Consider the following 21831-nt stretch of genomic DNA (forward strand, 5'->3'; position numbering starts at 1 on the left):
TTTTGGAAATTGAAGAGAATCTAAAACAATACTTGGCTTTTATTCTCACTGGTGTTTTTCTTAAGAAAAATATCTGCTTTTACCTAAAGACTAGTAGGGAATCTTTTCACTGTTTTCTTCTACTTAGTTGAACTGAAGAATATTGTTTTTGTAAAGGTAGCTGTGACATTCAGATAGAGGATGGTTGCAAAGCACATGGAATTGGGAGAAAGCTCAGTTTGACTGAGGTACACCGTCTGTATTGACATTTGATAAGCAGGCACTTGGTTGAAACTCCTGATTTTTGCTCTCTAAAAGGTTGGATACTCACCTTGTAACCTACTCCCCCTCAAATCTCTTAAAATAGACACTTCAAAGAAACAGCCACTGGAAAATTTTTACCTGTTCTCCATGAATGAGTAACTAGCCCATTTGTTCTCTCTGCCTAAGCAGAGTATTGCTGTTAAATTTAATTTTGGAGGGAGCAATGGAAGAGAAGAGGCTTTGTCTTCGTTTATCACATCAATTAGCAAGTGGGAGTTATTATTTCTGTAAAGAAGAATCACCACCTGGCAAAAAATAGTTCTTTGTGAATTTCAACACATCCTTAAGATAACCAAGCACCAGTTTGTTTCTCTGAGTTACCCTGGGAGCTGGTAAATATAACTTGGGGGTAATTTGTCCGTTGCCTTCTATATATTCCAAGGGAAAGCAATCTAAAATACGGAAACTGCAGTGTTTACTTAATGACTTAGTTCTGGGGTTCACAGAGCTCTCCCAGTCCTCACTGGGACAGACGTCGAGTTGCCGGGTGGGTTAGGAGGGGATGGGGGTGGGGGGGGTAGGGAGCACTCACAGCATTCGGCCGGGCTGGGGAAAGTGACACTACTTTCTTTTCCCAGCATCTCCATTTCTCATTTAGCTTAGGGTCCCAAAGCTGCACATCCCCTTTGTGCGGCTTCACCTCTCATCCATTCTCCTCCAAAGCTGCTTTGAGCAGAAAGGATCTGGGAACGTGTTAACTCCGTTAACACGTTCTGTCTCTTCAGACAGAACTGAAGAGCCTGGGAAGCTACATTGGTTCCCTGGGCTGACATTGATGCCAACCCAGCTGCCGTCAGGGAGCAGATAGAACAAGGCATCTTCCTAGAGGGAGGTGAGTCATTAGGTACACGTGTAAGCAGAGGCCAGGCGTTGTGTCCCGGGGCACAGGACAAGGATGGAGGGTCTGGGAGGAGGGTGGACACCAGTGATGGGGATTCAGGGTACTGAGATCATCCTGAGACTAAGCAGGGTATCAGCATCAGGAGAGTCAGGCAAATGGTAGCAGAGCCCTGGCTGCAGTCCTGAGGTTCTGGGGAAAGGAAAGACTGTTAAGAGCATGGCAGAAAGAAGCTTAGTTGCTCAGTCGTGTCCAACTCTTTGGAACTCTATGGGCTGTAGCCCACCAGGCTCCTCTGTCCATGGGATTTTCCAGCCAAGAATACTGAAGTGGGTTGCCATTTCCTCCTCCAGGGGATCTTCCCAATCCAGGGACTGAACCTGGGTCTCCCACATTACAGGCAGATTCTTTACCATCTGAGCCACCAGGGAAGCCCAAGAGCATGGCAAGGCACCATCATTTTCGACCAGAGCACTGGGCCGGAAACCATACAGGAACATAGCAAGAACCTGGCTTTCAGATCTAGGTTAGCGGTTGAGGCTTAGTCTCTAGCACAAATTCAGTTACTACAAATAGAGGATAAGGACCAAGAGGCAGCTGAAAAGAACACTCAGGACACGGACTTCCTGAGCCCCTGAGTGAAGCTCCTTCAGACCCTTGAATGGCATCAGGACAGCCTACCATCCATCTTTACAACTTGTAGCTGAACCCAGCAGCACTGCCTGAAGGTGTGGCTGGGGCTGCCCTCTGCCCATCTAGGAACTGCGCTGTCTAATCCACCAGGGTGGCTGGACATCACTTCTACAGTGAAAACAGAAGGAAAACACAGAACATTAAAACCACAGCCAACTAAATTCAGAAGCAATCTCCCTCCTCAGGTGGGCTCCTGGAGATTCCCCTCCATAAGTAACAGGCTCCTGAATGGTGGTGACTTCTGAGTGGGAATAATTGAATGAAGCATGATTCATTGCTTCTCAGAGCTATTCTAGGTGATGATGGTGAGTAGTTGGTGTCTGGGAACCATCACCTTTCCTCCTACTTAAGATGCGCTTTGATCAGACATCAGCTGAGGATCCTGCAGAATTAGTTGGCATTTGAGGTGCTTTCTTCAAATGGGTGTGTGTTTACTAGGATTTCTGAAATGCTTGGAGGCGCCGCTAAAGACAAAACCCAGTGTATTTTGGAATCTTGCTCTAGTTCATGCTTTTCTTTCTGTAAGATGAGAGCTGAGGAAGACTCCAGACTCACCATGTTCTCCAAGGGTTGGCAGACCTTGGCGTAGAGGTCTTGCCCAGATCAGAGGCTAGGTAGAGGCTGCCCTGGTCATGTCACTGCCACACTGTGGGAAGCTTCTGGAGGGGATCCAGAGAAAAGAGGCCAGAACAGTAACGAGCATGGGGATCCTCTCACTGGAGAGGGTGGAAAGGAAGTGATGCTGTTGAGCATGGAAGAGAGGTTACTGGGAAGGCTGTCCTGGGAAAGAGAGAATCCTGCTGTGTTTGTGTGTGTGAATGCACACATGCATGTGTGTGCTTGGATTTGAAAGATATAACCAATGAGTAGGTAGAAAGTAGGGGCCTAGATTTGAGCTGTGAATAAGTATCTCATATTCATAGATATTTGTTTTTATTTTCTGGCCATGACATGCAGCTTGTGGGATCTTAGTTCCCTGACCAGGGATCGAACCTGGGCCCTTTGCACTGGGGGTGAAGAGTCTTAACCCCTGGGCACCAGGGAAGTCTCAGTATTCAGAGACACTTAAAGGTGGGCTTTGTGTCCAGGGATGAGGGGCTGCTGAAGCAGAGGCTGGACCACTTGGCAGGGCATTTCCTGAGGGGGGTTGCTACCATCCTAACAGTAGTCTAGAGGACGTTCTAACTTGCTAGATTACATGGTCAGCCTAGACGGCATTTTCAGCACTCCCCAGGTCCCGCAGCTCCCACACTCCTCCCCTCTCCTAGGCCAGTCCCTGCCTCTGTTCAGAGAATTCACCCCAGAAAGGCCTGATTCCAAGGAGACCCAAACCATGTCCCCTTGAAGCATAAAACAAAATCTTTCAACTACAGGTATTTCCCACTGTGCCATTAATCAACGTGAGATCTGAGATCACCCATACTGTATCAGTATCAGTTCAGTCACTCAGTTTTGTCTGACTCTTTGCGACCCCATGGACTACTGAACACCAGACCTCCTTGTCCATCACCAACTCCTGGAGTTTACTCAGACTCATGTCCATTGAGTCGGTGATGCCATCCAACCATTTCATCCTCTGTTGCCCATTCTCCTCTCACCTTCAATCTTTCCCAGCATCACAGTCTTTTCAAATGGAGTCAGTTCTTTGCATCAGATGGCCAAACTATTGGAGTTTCAGCTTCAGCATCAGTCCTGCCAATGAACATTCAGGACTGATTCCCTTTAGGATTGACTGGTTAGATCTCCTCGCAGTCCAAGGGACTCTCAAGAGTCTTCTTTAACACCACAGTTCAAAAGCATCAATTCTTCGGCGCTTAGCTTTCTTTATAGTCCAACTCTCACATCCATACATGACTACTGGAAAAACTGTAGCTTTGGCTAGATGGACCTTTGTTGGCAAAGTAACATCTTTGCTTTTTAATAAGCTGTCTGAATTAGTCATAACTTTTCTTCCAAGAAGCAAGCGTCTTTTAATTTCATGGCTGCAGTCACCATCTGCAGTGATTTTGCAGCCCCCCAAAATAAAGTCTGTCACTGTTTCCACTGTTTACCCATCTATTTGCCAGGAAGTGATGGGACCAGATGCCATGATCTTAGTTTTCTGAATGTTGAGTTTTAAGTCAACTTTTTCACTCTCCTCTTTCACTTTCATCAAGAGGCTCTTTAGTTCTTCTTTGCTTTCTGCCATAAGGGTGGTGTCATCTGCATATCTGAAGTTATTGATATTTCTCCTGGAAATCTTGATTCCAGCTTGTACTTCATCCAGCCCAGCATTTCTCATGATGTACTCTGCATATAAGTTAAACAAGTAGGGTGACAATATACAGCCTTGACGTACTCCTTTTCCTATTTGGAACCAATCTGTTGTTCCATGTCCAGTTCTAACTGTTGCTTCTTGACCTGCATACAGATTTCTCAGGAGGCAGGTCAGGTGGTCTGGTATTCCCATCTCTTTAAGAATTTTACATTAGTTTGTTGTGATCCACACAGTCAAAGGCTTTAGCGTAGTCAATAAAGCAGAAGTAGATGTTTTTCTGGAACTTTGTTGCTTTTTCGATGATCCAGTGGAGGTTGGCAATTTGATCTCTGGTTCCTCTGTTTTTTCTAAATCCAGCTTGAGCATCTGGAAGTTCACGGTTCACGTGCTGTTGAAGCCTGGCTTGGAGAATATTGAGCATTACTTTGCTAGCATGTGAGATGAGTGCAATTGTGTGGTAATTTGAGCATTCTTTGGCATTGCCTTTCTTTGGGATTGGAATGCAAACTGACCTTTTCCAGTCCTGTGGCCACTGCTGAGTTTTCCATATTTGCTGGCATATTGAGTGCAGCACTTTCACAGTCTCATCTTTTAGGATTTGAAATAGCTCAACTGGAATTCCATCACATCTACTAGCTTTGTTCGTAATGATACTTGGTAAAGCCCACTTGATTTCACATTCCAGGATATCTGGCTCTAGGTGAGTAATCACATCATCGTGAGTATCTGGGTCATAAGGATCTTTTTTTGTATAGTTCTTCTGTGAATTCTTACCACCTCTTCTTAATATCTTCTGCTTCTCTTAGGTCCATACCATTTCTGTCCTTTATTGTGCTCATCTTTGCATGAAATGTTTCCTTAATATCTCTACTTTTCTTGAAGAGATCTCTAGTCTTTCTCATTCTCTGTTTTCCTCTATTTGCATTGATAACTGAGGAAGGCTTTCTTATCTCTCCTTGCTATTCTTTGGAATTCTGCATTCAAATGGGTATATGTTTCCTTTTCTTCTTTGCCTTTTGCTTTTTTTTCTTTTCATGGCTATTTGTAAGGCCTCCTCAGACAACCATTTTGCCTTTTTGCATTTCTTTTTCTTAGGGGTGGTCTTGTTCCCTGCCTCCTTTACGATATCATGAACCTCCGTCCATCGTTCTTCAGGCACTCTGTCCATTAGATCTAATCCCTCGAATCTGTCACTTCCACTGTATAGTAGCAAGGGATTTGATCTAGGTCATCCCTGAATGGTCTAGTGCTTTTCCCTACTTTCTTCAACTTAAGTCTGAATTTGGCAATAAGGAGTGCATGATCTGAGCCACAGTCAGCTCCCAGTCTTCTTTTGCTGACTGTATACCGCTTCTCCGTCTTTGGCTGCAAAGAATATAATAAATTTGATTTTGTTATCAACCATCTGGTGATGTCCATGCGTAGTCTTCTCTTGTGTTGTTAGAAGAGGGTGTTTGCTATGACCAGTGCGTTCTCTTGGCAAAACTCTGTTAGCCTTTGTCCTGCTTTATTCTGTACTCAAGGCCAAACTTGTTTGTTACTCTAGGTATTTCTTGACTTCCTACTTTTGCATTCCAGTCCCCTATAATGAAGAGGACATCTTTTTTGGGTGTTAGTTCTAGAAGGTCTTATAGGTCTTCATAGAACTGTTCAACTTCAGCTTCTTCAGCATTACTGCTTGGGGTATAGACTTGGCTTACTGTGATATTGAATGGTTTGCCTTGGAAACAGAGAGCATTCTGTCGTTTTTGAGATTGCATCCAAGTACTGCATTTCAGACTCTTTTGTTGACCATGATGGCTACCCCATTTCTTCTAAGGGATTTCTGCCCACAGTAGTAGATATAATGGTCATCTGAGTTAAATTCACCCATTCCAGTCCATTGTAGTTTGCTGATTCCTAAAATGTTGATGTTCACTCTTGCCATCTCCTGTTTGATCACTTCCAATTTGCCTTGATTCATGGACCTAGCATTCCAGGTTCCTATGCAATATTGCTGTTTACAGCATCGGACTTCACTTCCATCATCCGTCACATCCACATCTGAGTGTTGTTTTTCTTTGGCTCTGTCTCTTCCTTCTTTCTGGAGTTATTTCCCCACTGATCTCCAGTAGCATATTGGGTACCTACCGACCTGGGGAGTTCCTCTTTCAGTGTCCTATCTTTTTGCCTTTCCATACTGTTCCTGGGGTTCTCAAAGCAAGAATACTGAAGTGGTTTGCCGTTCCCTTCTCCAGTGGGCCACGTTTTGTCAGAACTCTCCAGCATGACCTGTCTGTCTTGGGTAGCTCTACATGGCATGGCTCATAGTTTCTTTGAGTTAGACAAGGCTGTGGTCCATGTGATCAGATTGGTTAGTTTTCTGTGATTGTAGTTTTCATTCTGTCTGCCCTCTCATGGCGAAGGATAAGCGATTTATGGAAGCTTCCTGATGGGAGAGACTGACGGAGGGGGAAACTGGGTCTTGTTCTGATGGGCAAGGGCTTAGGTATTATATTCAGGATCATCAGGAAAAGTTATTTGTATTTGTGGCAGAGACCTTGCTCATCCAAACACTCTTTGCTTCTGCCTTCCCCAGGCCTTCAGACGATTGAGAGGAGATGCACTTTTTAAAAATGCTTCCTCATTTCATTTTTGTATGCAGTGGGTCTCGGTTGCTCTGTGCAGGGTTTCTCTATTCTGGTGGGTGGGGCTCCTCTCTAGGTGATGCGCACAGGTTTCTCATTGCTGTCACTTCTCTTGCTGCTGAGCATGGTTGCTAGGGTGCGTGGGCTTCAGTAGTTGTGGCTTGGTTGCCTGGGTCATGTGGGACACAAAAGATCAAACCCGTCTCCCCTACATTGCCAGGCAGGTTCTTAACCACTGGTCCTCCAGGGAAGTTCACAGAGTAGATGTCAGAAGACTGGTTACAAGATGGAGGAGGGCCATTCAACCTACATTAGATTTTGCAAGAGCAAAAAAGAAACCTTTTTTGCGATCCTTTGGGGCTGTTTGTTATTTCAGGAGAGTCTAATCCATCCTGCTTGATACATTGTCCCTGAACGTTACTGTTTCACACATAAGCTTTTATGAATACATCCATCATCCTTAGCCAGAATGGATACTGAGTGCTTTTTTTAATATAATTCCCCAACATCACTGGCTTGACAGGTAATGGCATCACATTTAGCTGTAACCTTTCTTTCATTTTTTTGACCCATAAGAGTTTGAAGTTGCTGCAGTGGTGTGTGTATCTTAACCTTAGGAGATGGATGGAGAACGGTCTGACGTGCTCCAGAGGCCTTCTGGCATCACCTCTGTGTTGACGACTGCACATGCAACACTTATTGGCACTTAGTAGGCATTTAATGAATATTTGTTAGAATACTGAAAATTGGAAGGATGCATTAGAGTAATGAGAGGTGTTTAAATATCTGTAGCTTGCTTTTCAAATCAAGTTACCTTGCTTATTTAACTTTGACGTCAATGTGATGATCAAAGGCAGTGGTTTTCCAATTTGTCAAGAAGTGGCATGCCTGGCCACTTGTCTGATTTCAAAAAAGCAAAATTGGTGAAACACAGAATAAAGGATAAGACAAATATAGGCCCTGAAATCAGACTCAGCTTTAAATTCTGGTTATATCTGTGTGAACTTTTGCAGTTTTAAGTCCTCAGCCCTCAATTTCATATTGAGAAGTTTATGGAGATATTGAGATTATGTAACTATTATAGTAAAGGAGAAGATATATGTAAAATACTTACTGTAGTCCCTACAACATAAGTGTTGAATGAATATATATATATATATATATATATATATATATATATATATAGTTATACAGAAACACACAGTCCTCAGTATTTGCAAGATTTTGTGTCTGTGAATGCACCTGCTCACTACAATTTATTTGTAACCACAAAATCAACACTCATGGCATTTCATGTGCAATTGTGTGCAAAGTGGTAAAACATTTGAGTTGCCCTGTGTGTATGTTCTCAGCTGAAGGCCACACTCTGTCTTCAGAATTTCAACTCTCATATGGCAAACAAGTGCCTTTTTTACAATCTAGTTCCTGCCAGGTATTTTGCACTTTTGTGCTTTTTGTTGGAGATGTTGCCATTTAGAATGGCTCCCCAGCACAGTGCTGGAGTGCTCTCTAGGCCTTCTAATGTGAGAAGGCTTTGATGTGCCTTATGGGAAAATGTGTATGTTTAGATAAGCTTTGTTCAGGCATGCATTGTAATGTGGTGGATTTGAGTTAAATGCTACTGAATCCAAAATATATGTGAAAGAAGATGTCTTTAAACAGAAGCACATGTAAAACAAGATTCTGTGTTGACCAGTTGATCAGAATGTGACCCCAGCCTCACAGGAACCTAACTCTATTCCTCCAAGGAAGACTTGATCAATATTTGCTAATTCAGTGTACTTGGAGGGTTAATAGAATATAACTACCAGGAATAGCAAGAATCAAACGTCTACATGATAAAAGTTCCTTTATTTTCATTTTATTTATAAAATGAAACTTTCAAAAAAACCTATTCATCTCTCAACAACGAAATAAAAATGTATTATGTTTTAGAGATCCTGCAGTGTGATAAACTATAGTTGAGCAGGCTGGATCTAACCTCATGAGAAAAACCGATGATTGTAACTGATAGTCGTTCAGATATTATATCAGAAATATCACCTTCATCGTTTCATTGAATCTTCAAAATAAATATAAAGTAGTATTAGCTCCATTTTGTGGATGGAAGTTGAAGCTCTACAGGGTAAGGTGATTGCCTGGTGTCACATAATGAAATACACAATAGGAATTTGAACTCAGTACCTCTTTTTTTTTTTTTAATTATTTATTTCTTTGCCTTCGTCGGGTCTTAGTTGTGATGCAGGCTTGTTAGTTTCAGCACTCGAACTTAGTTGTCCCAAGACGTGTGATCCTAGTTGCTGGACCAGGGATCGAACCTCTGTCCCCTGCATTGGAAGGCGAGTCCTTCACCACTGGACAGCCAAGGAAGTCAGAACCCAGGACTTCTGACTGCATTTTCTAAAGCTTTTCCCTTGATCTCTAGGTGGCGATAAATAGTGCTTCACAAAATGATCTACAGACTTTTGCTCACATAATGAAGAGCACAGTTCAAACCCCGAAGCTGTCACCAAGATGATTGAAAGCAATAAAGATGCAAAGAGTGATATTTATACAAAAAGTCATTCAATTAAAAAGATGAAGCTCAAAAAAAAAAATGAGAGGATTTCTCATTTGTGGGAGCAGTGAACCACCTTGTGAGGAAAGACACAGACAACCAATGATCTCGGGGGCTCTGCTTATCCCGTGTGTGGGTGTGTTTATCGTATATTCCTCTTCTGAAACCATGTTGCCCGTCTCCATTTCTTCCTTATTTCCTGTTGAAAATGAGAGAGACAGAGTTTCAGAACTTTTCCATAAATTTCTATGGCAGACACCGAATTGCTTCTTTGAGTTGTCTGTTGAATGAATAAAGATCAGGGTATTCTGGATCTCTTTGAAACTTTCATAAATTCACGTTTTGAATAATATATGCATTTCAGGTCCAGTTGGTGCCTCATATCTGCATAGAAGGGTTTCTTTACCACAGCAGTTCTATCATCTGAATCAGCTTATTTGGGTTGCCTGGCAGAACCTGTCTGGATACTTGTTTTAATAGATGCAAACAATAGTTTATCAAACAGGCAGATCCTCACAGCAGTGCATTTTCTTATAAATTAGGAAAGCTGCCATGTTCTAAGGCATTGTCTTCAGATCAGTGCATTTGTTCTGATGATGCCTTTGGCTTATCTAATGTTTACAAATACAGCAAGTAATAGATTTACAGAATTACAGAGCTGGAAGGCACGTAGCAATTATTATTTCAACCACCTCATCTTCCTGATGAGGACATGGAGGCCTATAGAGATGAAATTATTTGCCCAAGGTGATAAAACTGGTGGATGGCAAAGAGGCTTCTCTTGCGGTGATCATTCCCTGGTCAGGAGAATGATCAGGGAGAAATCGCACTAGGAGAAATCGCACCAGTCAGGTCGTTGGCTTCTCTATGGGGAATCAGGTTTGAATGGGTTAGCAATGGGAGGTGAGCCAAATTCTCTTGGCCATGCTTTTGTACAGTGGATCATATGAGACTTGGAACAGTGATTAGATCGAGGCTGCAGTCTTTTTATTTTATATTTGATGACCAATAAAACAACAGGTCGATGAGTAGATAGAATTAAAGATTTCGACAATGAGGCCACTGCCTAGCCAATTTTCACAAATCTTTTTAAATATCACAAACTCACTTTTCTCCTCTAGGTAATCTAATAGCAGTAGAAGATAGTTGATGATATCAGCAGCTTTTATGATGTGGTTATACCCTTATTCCAGAAAGTGTCCTTTGACGCATTTTTAGGAAAGAATATAGTAGAACAATAAAATAACCAATGTCCTGTGCTTTCTCTGAAACTGTCAGTAGAGGACATGTTCAGGTCTTGGCATCCGTACATGCATCATGGTTCAGGAAACCATGAGTGAGAGATGTTCGGGCGGCAACTCTTCAATCATTGACTGAAGATAAGAACCCTAAATCTGTCTACTTGATGAAATTGAGAAGGTACTTGTACAGTAAACATTCCACCTGAAATAATTGGTAGTAAATGTCCCAAACTGTACTCTTATCTTCTGAAACATCTTTATAGTTTAAACATCAGCCTTAAAAGTCTTGATTAACACTCAGCTTGGTTTCTTCAATAAATGGATGCAATGGATATGAATTACCGGGTAGCACTTGAGTGCAATAAATATTATATTTCTTTATATTTAAAAAATCAACTTATCTGACGTGTGTCCTCTAGCTTTGAAGCTTGGTGAGAAGGCCAGTCTTGGTCATTCTTTGGGGTCCCCTTTCTTTAAGGCCATACAGAGCCCTAGAGACCTGTGGGGGGCCCTCAAAGAGATCGCTCAGCCTGGTCGCTTTCTGATCACTGGGAGGCTGCGGGCTTCTCGCTTCCATGGGTTCAGGATGAAGACCTGGGGCTTTCCCGGATGTGGCTCTCACTTGTCTCTCCTCTTACAGGCTGGTGTTTTCCTCCAGGTCAACGCGTTTCCTTGGTGGTTTCAGTCCCTCTGTGCCAAGCTAGGCTTTTGAAGCAAAGACCATAGTCCCATTATGGACATTCCCAGGGGCGGTCCAGCCACCCTGGACACCCCAGTCTCTATCCATATGTACAGCCCTCTTTTTTCCTAATCCCTAAGTAGCAGTTCGTGTCCTGACATGGGACCCACCCCTCTGACATTCAGATCCCTTTGCCTCTCAGACAGCCCAGGATAAATGCAGAGTCCATTCTCTCATGGGGGTGGGAAAAACCAGACTTCCAGGCTTAGCTCTCTCGTTGGAATGTGGCAGAAAAGCACCTTTCCTTATCAGGAGGTGGCCTATAGGAAAACAGAAAATTTCTCTACAGGTTGTCTTGTGCTATAAATCATCATGTGATCTACACACCAAGCAAGTTTCCCACCTGAAAACAGAGAGATGACATTTCATGCTTTCTCACTGTATGGGCAGCCTTCAGAGAAGCGGCTTCTCTTGTCTAGGATTTGCTGTTAAGTGACCTTCTTCAGTGGTCTGTTGGGTACACAGTTTATGGTTTTAATTGTAAATCCATCTAGTTTTTCAAGAGGATGTTGGCTATGTTGAAGGAGCAGGAATTACAGCCACCCTTAGTTAGTGATACTGGCTAAGGACATGGCCTCGGAGTCCCAAGTGCTACCCTTGAACCTGAAATGTACAGAGGTCTTTGGAAGCCAACGGCCCTGGGTCACTGGAAGGTGTGATGGTCACTTTGTCCCACCTGTTAGAGTCACTTACTTGGAAGCAAGAGTCCAGGGTTAAAGGCCTCCTTGAGAATTCTTACTGTAATTACATCTCGATTAGTGCAGAGTGCAAATCATTGCATCTTCATTTTGCTTTTCCGTCAATAGAGTGGATGAAATAGTAATACTTGGACTTTCACTTTCAGACAGTAAAACTAATAGACCAAGAATGCTAATGGGCCAGGGAAGCAAAAACTAACGTTGGCAATGTTTTTCTTGATCTTTCTTATCACCCAAGGCAGGTGATTTTTAGTCAAAATAAGTCATAAAGAAAGATGGGAGGGGATATATGTATATTTATGGCTGATTTATGTTTTGTACATCATAAACTAGCACAACATTGTAAAGCAATTATCCTCCAATTAAAAAAAAAAAGAAAGATGTACCCAACCTGACTCTATAAACAAACCTAAAATCTATTGATTCACGGAGAGTGGCTTGCTGGAAAATGTCAAGTGAGCTATGTGTAGTAATTAGAATATAGACTAGGAATGCAAAAAAAGGAAGAATTTTGCCTTTTGAAAAAAAGACTTATGTTTCATTGAGAGGCTAGTTATACCTAGAAAGTCACAGAATCTGGATTTAGCATCTTATCCATCTATCTGTTTCCAGTAAGATTCCATTTCATTCTAAGTCCCATTGTTTGGCATGATTATCCCATTGTTGACATCCCCCAACACTGGGTATTGATGATGCTCACATTCTGGAAATCTCCTTCAGGTACTCATCCTAGGGCGGGAACTGTGCTTCACGTCAGGCATCAGGCATGAGCTCCTTCAAGGGGCCTCTCTTCCAAAGGCCCACTGTTCCAGACTCAGTCCGTTTACCTTCTTGAGCGGATTTGGAAAACAGCTGGCCATCAGTCCGAAGGCCATCATCCTCGATGAGTCTCAAGGAGTCTTTAGCCTCCTTTCTTCTGGTTTAGCCATTACAAATCCTTTAACTATTTAAATACAATGATGGTGTATGTAATCCCTCATACCCTGTTCTTCTTTAAACCAGCTCTCTGGCTCATGTGTATAATTCTATAACATACACCATTTACTGTAATACCGGAAACTTACGACAAGCTATGTGAATGTTTCATTACCACTAAATGAGCTTCTTCTCACCTGACTCTGCCCTTCCTCAAGCTCACCGTGCTCCTGGTCCATGCTGGGACAGGCTGTGGACCAGCTTGGCAGAACTAAAGGCAGTGCAGGGCAGTGGGAAACCACGGAGCCAGGATTAGGAGATCAGAGTTCCAGTCTTAGTTTCCTTATAGCCGGGATGCTGGGGAACTGATGTTTATTAAGCAGGGATTTTGCTTTTTTTTAGACATAAATATTTTTCTTTTAAAATATTTATTTGACTGTACTGGGTCTTCCTTAGTTGCAGCATGCCAGCTCTTACTTGCAGCATGTGGGCTCTAGTTCCCTGATCAGGAATCAAACCTGGGACCTCTGCATTGGGAGCATGGAGTCTTAGCCACTGGACCACTACAGAAGTATTTTTCCCCCAAGCAGGTACTTTGAAGCCTCACAATAATAATATGAAGTTGAACCATTAGCATCATTTTTTTTGTATAATTAAAAACTCCATCCTGAGTTGTTGTTGGATTTCATTTAAAAGCCATGTAATTTTTTTTCAATTCCCATTATCTCTTTAATTTGTTGAAAAAGATACATGGAAGAATTAATGCAGCAAAATATAATAGTTCTTAAACTTTTTGTGATTTATTTATTTATTTGTTAAAGCCTACAGCACTCAGTATTCCCAGGTGTTCTCCCATCCAAGTACTCACCAGACCTGACCCTGCTTAGCTTCCAAGATCAGCGGAAATCAGGTACATTCAGGGTGGTATGGCCATAGATGTAAAATAATTTCAGAATTTATTAAATCAAAAATCTGTTCATTTGAAAAGGAGGGGGAAAGGACGTTTATTTTAAAAATAACATCTGTGGTGCGTGCTTGTGCAGCTCAGTCATGTCTGACTCTTTGTGACCCCATGGACTGTAGCCCTCCAGCCTCCTCTGTTCATGGGATTCTCCAGGCAAGAATACTGGAGTGGGTTGCCATTTCCTGCTCCAGGGGATCTTCCCAACCCAGGGATCAAACCCATGTTTCCTGTGTCTCCTGCAATGCAGGCAGATTCTTTACCACTGAGCCACCTGGGAAGCCCTAACATCTGCAGTAAAACTGCCCAAAGGGCATCTAATGCATGGTCCACCTCCCCTCTGACAGGAGGGAGTTGGAAAGATGTCCTGGGAGACCTTGTGCTAAGCCAGGAAGGCTCTGTCTTGGCTCCAAGTTCCTGAATTCTACACTTCATTGTACAAGATGCCACCTAAAAATAATTAAAGATGGGCCAGCATGGTGCTGTAGGTCTTACAGGAAAGATGGTGCTAGTTATAGTCAAATGGATGAGACAAGAGGTCACAGGTGCTTGGTAAGGTCAAGGAGAACACAGGGTCCAAGCCAGATCATGTCCCTCTAGTTCCATGGTTCCCAGCCCTGACCCCACACTGGAAGCAGTTTGTAAAACTTTGAAATCTACTGATGCTCAGCCCTGAGCCAAAGGATTCTGGTTTAATTGGCCCAGAGTGTGACCTAGAATGCATAAGTGTTCAACCAGGTGATTCTAACCCTCAGACGGAGATGAAAATCACTGAATCCTAATTCAGTGCTTTCAGAATTTAATTTCCATATGAGTCACCTGAAGCTGTCATACATTATGAAGGTTCTCATTCAGTGGTCCAGGATTGGGCCTGAGATTTGCATCTCCAATAAACTACCAGGCGACGTTGATGTTTTTGATCCATGGAGCACATTCAGAGTAGCAAGTTTTAAGAGGCTTCACCCTCCTTGGCTGTTAATTGTAGAAAGTCTTCAGTCGAGATCATTCTGTTCTTTCTCATGCATTCCCTTTAGGCTGTGTCTGCCTGGCAATGAAGTGTGCAATTTGTGGTCAAAACCATGGTTAAAGGAATGACTGTGGATGAGCAGTTCAGTTCAGTTCAGTCACTCAGTCATGTTTGACTCTTTGCGACCCCATGGATTGCAGCACACCAGGCCTCCCTGTCCATCACCAACTCCCGGAGCTTGCTCAAACTCATGTCCATTGAGTTGGTGATGCCATCCAACCATCTCATCCTCTGTTGTCCCCTTCTCCTCCTGCCTTCAATCTTTCCCAGCATCAAGGTCTTTTCCAATGAGTCAGCTCTTTGCATCAGGTGGCCAAAGGATTGGAGTTTCAGCTTCAGCATCGGTCCTTCCAGTGAATATTCAGGACTGGTTTCCTTTAGGATTGACTGGTTTGATCTCCTTGCAGTCCAAGGGACTCTCAAGAGTCTTCTCTAACACCACCATTCAAAAGCATCAATTCTTCAGCACTCAACTTTCTTTATAGTCCAACTCACATCCATACATGACTACTGGAAAAATCATATAGCTTTAACTAGACGGACCTTTGTCAGGAAAGTAATGTCTCTGCTTTTTGATATGCTGTCTAGGTTGATCGTAACCTTCCTTCCAAGGAGTAAGTGTCTTTTAATTTCATGGCTACAGTCACATCTGCAGAGATTTTGGAGCCCAAGAAAATAAAGTTTGTCACTGTTTCCACTGTTTCCCTGTCTATTTGCCATGAAGTGATGGGACCAGATGCCATGATCTTAGTTTTCTGAATGTTGAGTTTTAAGCCAGCTTTTTCACTCTCCTCTTCCATCAAGAGGCTCTTTAGTTCCTCTTTGCTTTCGGCCATAAGGGTGGCATCATCTACATGGAAACAGTTCAGGCTCTGAGTAGGCTTTTGTTTCCTCAGGAAAACTGGATTGCCTGATGATTTTCTAACATTTTCCTTCAAAGTCTTATCCAGCCTAAAACCTCATTCTCTGTCCACCACTCTTTGTCCAAGACGAGAAGCAGTGCTATAAGTCTGTGGTCCTTGAACTCATTGGGGCTGGAAAACCTTCTTGCTTTAGCTTTTGATATTCTGGACTCTCTTGATCCAGGTATTGGAGGGCAAGTCACGTTATGGAGCCAAACAGCCCCGTCTGTGTCGCAATCTGACCTCTGGAAGTTCTTGGGTTACTTTGAGGTTTATAGAGCTGACTCCCAAGGGCACAGACCAAGCAGTTTCTAAGTGGTAGTTAATACAAAATACTTTTATTTCTAAATTGTTTGGATTAGCCAAATAGACACATGCAAAATATATGCAAAGCTAATATTCAAAGCTTTAAATACACAGATGTAGAGAACAGACTTGTGGACACAGCAGGGGAAGGAGACGGTGGGATGAATTGAGAGCAGCATTGAAACATATACATTACTAAGTATAAAACAGCTAGTGGGAAGTTGCTGTATAGTGTAGGGGGTCCAACCCGGTGCTCTGTGATGGCCTAGAGGGCTGAGATGGGAGGGAGGGAATCTATGTATTCTTACACCTGCTGCGAAGAGCCAGCTCATTGGGAAGGACCCTGAGGCTGGGAAAGATGGAGGGCAGGAGAAGGGGCCAACAGGAGGTGAGACGGTTGGATGGTATCATCGACTCAATGGGCCTGAGTTTGAGCAAACTCTAGGAGAGAGTGAAGGACAGGGAAGCCTGGGATCTCTCAACAAGTCGGACATGACTGAGCAACTGAACAACAACAACGACCAATTCACACTGTCGTACGGAAACCAATGGAACATTGCAAAGCAGTTATCCTCCAAGTAAAAATAAATACAGAGGAGTAGCCATTTTCATAACTTGCAAGCTCTGGGTTGTTGAAATCAGTGTTCCTTTTAGGAATGCGGGCTGAAGGAAGCTCATAGGTGAGGTTGGATGGAGAAGCCAGGAGATCCCTTTGGGGGCACGGGAAAGGCTGGCTAAGGGTGAAGGAGGAAAGCATGCATGTACGTGTTCTCCTCGGGTGACAGTATCAGCACCAGCTTCTTTAAAATAACTTCTAAAGTCTCAGCCTCCCTCCAGCCCAGGCCAAAAGGCCACCCATTTTCTCCATCTTCCTCTAAACTTAGCTGGTGCTTTATCTCCGCTGTGCTTCTGGCACGGATCACTTTTCTCATCTTTTAATCCTCTATAAATATTCATAGGCTATAAGAAACGATCTCAGGAAGCTGGCTCCCTGGTTGCATAGCTGATGCTTCTGGATAAGTAAATCGTGCCCACCCCTTGAGCATGGAGTATGGATTAGGTGACGCCGGAGACGATAGCAGAATGAAAAGAGCAGGAGTCGGTGTCTGCTCTCAGGCTCATCGGCCCGCCCACCCTCTCTCACTATACCCACGATGGTCTGGGTGATGCTCCCTCGCTTACCACTTTATGGATGGCACCTGCTGGGGGTGGGGATGGGGGTGGCAGTGAGTCAAGAGTCCCTCTCAGGGAAGCTGACTCTGCCTCTTGTCTGAGATTTGTGAGGAGAGGCACTTCAAGCAGCGTCCAATTAGCCGGTCATTAATTCTTGCTCAAGCAATAAGCAAAGAATACAGCCGGATGATGTCATAACTCTTTGGGTCCAAACAACTTAATGAGTATTTACGTCCTAATGACTTCGCAGCCATGTGCGAAAGTAATGCGCATACATTGAAAGGAGTCTTAACTTTGCACTTTATCCTCAAATAACCACACTGACTAATGGGTGCGTTTGCCTGTCGGGCACCGTGTCACTTCTCAAATCTTAGAATTAGACTGGATGTTGTCAACTGTATTCCCTGTTCCTCACTGGTTGGTTGGATGGATTGGAGGTACATGGCAGCCTCCAGAAGTCCAGCTTCCTGGGAATGTGGAGCGCATGGAAAGGATTGTAGCATCTCATGCTGAAACTGTGAATTTTACCTGGAGGTAGAGGTTCCCATGGGGTCTGCTGGATTCACTGTGTTTTCTCAGGATTGTAAAAGATCTTATGGGCTCTCCTCTTTGTTCACTGCCTCATCCAGGGCACCTCTGTACCGAGTTTGAGAACGGGGGCCATAGCTAAAGATTCCCTGAGTTATTCAGGGAATAACTCAGAGGGAATAAAGCATCTTAACTGAATAGTACTTGAAGACCGAATGCCAGGAGTGTACTGTACCCACAATGCAGCAGGGCGTTTTAAGATCAGTCTGGAACAGACAGGATGCCATCATGTCACCCTAGCAGAAAGTCCTAAAGTGCGTGTGTGTGCTAAGTCACTTCAGTCGTGTCTGACTCTTTGTGACCATATTGACTAGAACCCACCAGGCTCCTCTGTCCATGGGATTCTCCAGGCAAGAATACTGGAGTGGGTTCCCATGCCCTCCTCCCGAGGATCTTCCCAACCCAGGGATCAAACCCACGTCTCCTGGTGTCTCCTGCATTGGCAGGTGGGTTCTTTTATCACGAGCACACCTGGGAAACCCCATTTTGGGCACCAAGGACTGATTTAACGGAGGAGAGTTTTTCCAGGGACACAGGCTAGGGCTTGGTTTCGGGATGATTCAAGCACATTACATTTATTTACCTTTATTTCTATTATCATCAAGTCTACCTCAAACCATCAGGCATTAGATCCTGGAGGTGAGGGACCCCTGTCCTAAAGTAAAATGTGATTCCTTTTCTTAAATAAATAACTCAATGGAGAAGACATTTTCCCGCTCATTCCACATGCACTGGTTCTGAGCACCTGGGATATGTCAGCGGACAAAATAGATAAAGATTCTGTCCTCATGAAACTTGCATTCTGTCCTCCTTATCTCAATGCCTAGAAGAATGTGGAGTATCACAGCCTTGGGATTCTTTTGTCAAGCAACATGAGAAAGTTATAAAAGGGCTTTTATCTCCTCTGAAGTTCTATTTAATGACTTACTTTCAAAGAATCGGATTCTGCAGAAAACAGGAATACTTAAGATATTTAGAACCTAATCAGTGACTGAACTAGAGGGAATTATTCTATATTAATGAAAATCAATGATCTATGAATAGGGTATTAATGAAGACTGATGATCTATGAATGCAGTGTGGGAGAGGAAGCAATTCTTGCTAATAGGATGATTATACTTAGACTGTTGATATAAGTTGAATTGGAATGATGGTTCTGGTAAGTCAGCCTCATCTTTGTTTATTCTCAGGAACTGTTTAATGGCACATGCTTTGGAATATGAGATATTTGATAGTGTCCTTTAATTTTCTTCATGGCATCTAAGAAATAGCACATGGATTTTTCTATTCTATCTTACAGCCTCAAATAGCAGTATTCACTTCCTAACATATCAGATGAGAAGGAAGAGAGATGCTTCATTTTGTCTAAATCATGAGAGCCATTTTGGGACTGGTTGTAGTGGGAAAGGAGTCACCCTTTGTGGGAGAAGCTGGAGTTTTTACATCACATTCTGACTGAGTCAGCTTTCGCCAAGCCCATCCCCCCAGTCAAAAATAAATTAATGAATAAATCACTGCCATAAACATCTTGTGAGATTTAATTTAAGACCTGATCGTGGCACCAAAAGTCCCCTAAGTACCATTTTCTGGACTTTTCACTAAAACAAGTTAGCATGAAATGTGGCCTATATATAAGATGAAAAATAAAAATGATTTTCCCCACATCAAGGGCTATATTTCCATGAGTATAAACCACATCATCCATAATCCACAACTTAAAAATAACCATTGCCTAAGATTTTTATTTATAGCCTGCTAGTCTTTATAGTTTTATATGTCTGTGTGCATAATTTAATAAGTAATTTGGTTTACATCCCCCATGTAATCTCTGTGTTTTCATTTATATTATATCCTGTACATTTCTCCAGGTCACTAAATATTTTTTCTAAAACATAGTTTTGACTGCTGTATTTCAGAATGTAAGTAAGTACTAGTCACTTAGTTCAGAATGTAAGTAAGTACTAGTCACTTAGTTCAGAATGTAAGTAAGTACTAGTCACTTAGTTAAGAATGTAAGTAAGTACTAATCACTTAGTTCAGAATGTAAGTAAGTACTAGTCACTTAGTTCAGAATGTAAGTAAGTGCTAGTCACTTAGTCCTGCCCAACTCTTTGTCACCCCATGGACTGCAGCCCACCAGGCTCCTCTGTCCGTGGGATTTTCCAGGCAAGAATACTGGAGTGGGTTGCCATTTCCTTCTCCAGGGGATCTTCCTGACCCAGGGATCAAACGTGGGTCATTTCAGATTGTGGAGAGAGAGCCACAATTTATTTAATTCATCCCACTTATGAACATCTAACTTGTTTTTAATCCTATAAAGTAAGTTTGATGAAATTATCAAAGATTTTAAATTTAGCTATCATAAGGCATTTATTGAAACACGAAACTCCCCTTAGTTGATATTAATTGAAATTTACTAGTTCTTTTCTTCATTTATTCATCACATGTTTATTGAGCATTTACTATCTACACAAGGAGACGCTGTCCTCTGTGAGAGGCACAAAGGGAATCTACATTTTGAGCCCCAACTTTGCACAGTTTGCATGGAGTTGAGGCATTTACCTGCAGAAGGGGCTGGACTGTTTGGGCTAAGCTGTGTAGGGACAGCTGTGTAGGGACAGCCACTTTTCAGCCAGGCATTAAGTGACCTGGTCACATTGGACTGTCAACAGCATGTGCAAAAAACAGTGATACTTGCAGAAGAATTCCTCCTGTCATGAATTTGGTTTAGGATAGGAAAATAAAGAGAGAGAGAGAAAGGAAAGGCAGTTTATCATAGGGCCTGGAAATTAGGGAAATTATTTTAAGAGAACATGCATATTTTCAAATAATCCTATCTGAGAACAGATGCTGAAGCCTGGGAAATGTGTTCTGACTCTGTAGTTCATCTGTTAGTGTATTTGGCCTGTAGCACCCTCGACATCACTGGAAACTAGTTGACATTGAAATATGGTGCTGGGTCTCAAGTCAGGAGAGCTGATCTCTGCGATTTCCTTTTCTGCTTGTTAATTAGGAGTCCTACACTGGCTGATTTATCTCCTGAGCTTCAAGCTGCCCCTTTGGTCAGGCTGGATTTGGGGACAACTCAAATTTAAAAAAAAAAATACAGCGACAGACAGAATAAACTGCATAATATCACAAAGCTTGGAAGACTTAGTATTGTGGACAAAAACTCTTAAGTAAGAAAACCACATACTTTTTAGGGGAATGTATTATGGACTTTTATTATTTTTTAAAAAATCTTTATACAAGTTTTAAAGGTTACTTTCCATTTAGTTATTTCAGAATACTAGCTATTTTCCCCATATTGTACAATCTATCCTTGAGCCTGTCTTATACCCAGTAATTTGTAACTCTCACACCCTGCCCTGTATCACATCTTCCTCCTCACCACCGGTAACCACTGGTTTGTTCTCTGTATCTGTGAGTCTGCTTCTTTTTTGTTATCATCAGTAGTTTAGTGTACTTTTTAGATTCTACATATAAGTGATATCATACAGTATTTGTCTTTCTCTGTCTAACTTATTTCACTTAGCATAATGCCCTTGAAGTCCATCTGCAAATGACACAATTCCATTCCTCTTAATGGCTGAGCAACATTCCATTGTATATATATGTACGACATCTTCTTTATCTGTTCATCTGCCGATGAACACTTAGGTTGCTTCCATATACTGGCAGTTGCAAATAATGCTGCTGTGCACATTGAGGCGCATGTGTCTTTTTCAATTAGTAGAAAACCACCTGTTTTTAAATGAATCCATTTACAGGAGTATTTGAAAAGCCCCCAGATTCTTTGTGAGAATGAATGAAAGAGGGAGAGAGAAAAGGAGGAAAGGAGGAAAAAAGAAGAAAGGAAAGAGAGGAAGAGAGAGAGAAAGTGTTGGAACTAAGAGATGTTAGTGAAGCCTCACTTGGATGGGTATGGGGGTTGAAGGTCTTCGTGTGACTCTGGACTGGAAGGCAGACAGGGCAGTGAGAACACCATTACACCACTTCCTGGAGA

At 42.6% G+C, this 21831-nt stretch overlaps 1 protein-coding gene and 1 pseudogene across 19 annotated transcripts in view; one reads left to right on the top strand and one right to left on the bottom strand.

Annotated features, from left to right (window-relative positions):
- Positions 1–21831, top strand: part of ZMAT4 (zinc finger matrin-type 4) — a 362048-nt gene that overhangs the window by 204662 nt on the left and 135555 nt on the right. The window lies entirely within an intron of this gene.
- On the bottom strand, positions 13688–13806 carry LOC145519168 (5S ribosomal RNA; annotated as a pseudogene).

This window comes from Giraffa tippelskirchi, chromosome 8 (assembly GCF_054371585.1).
Source record: "Giraffa tippelskirchi isolate mGirTip1 chromosome 8, T2T-mGirTip1v1.2.pri, whole genome shotgun sequence".
In the NCBI taxonomy this organism is placed as follows: domain Eukaryota; kingdom Metazoa; phylum Chordata; class Mammalia; order Artiodactyla; family Giraffidae; genus Giraffa; species Giraffa tippelskirchi.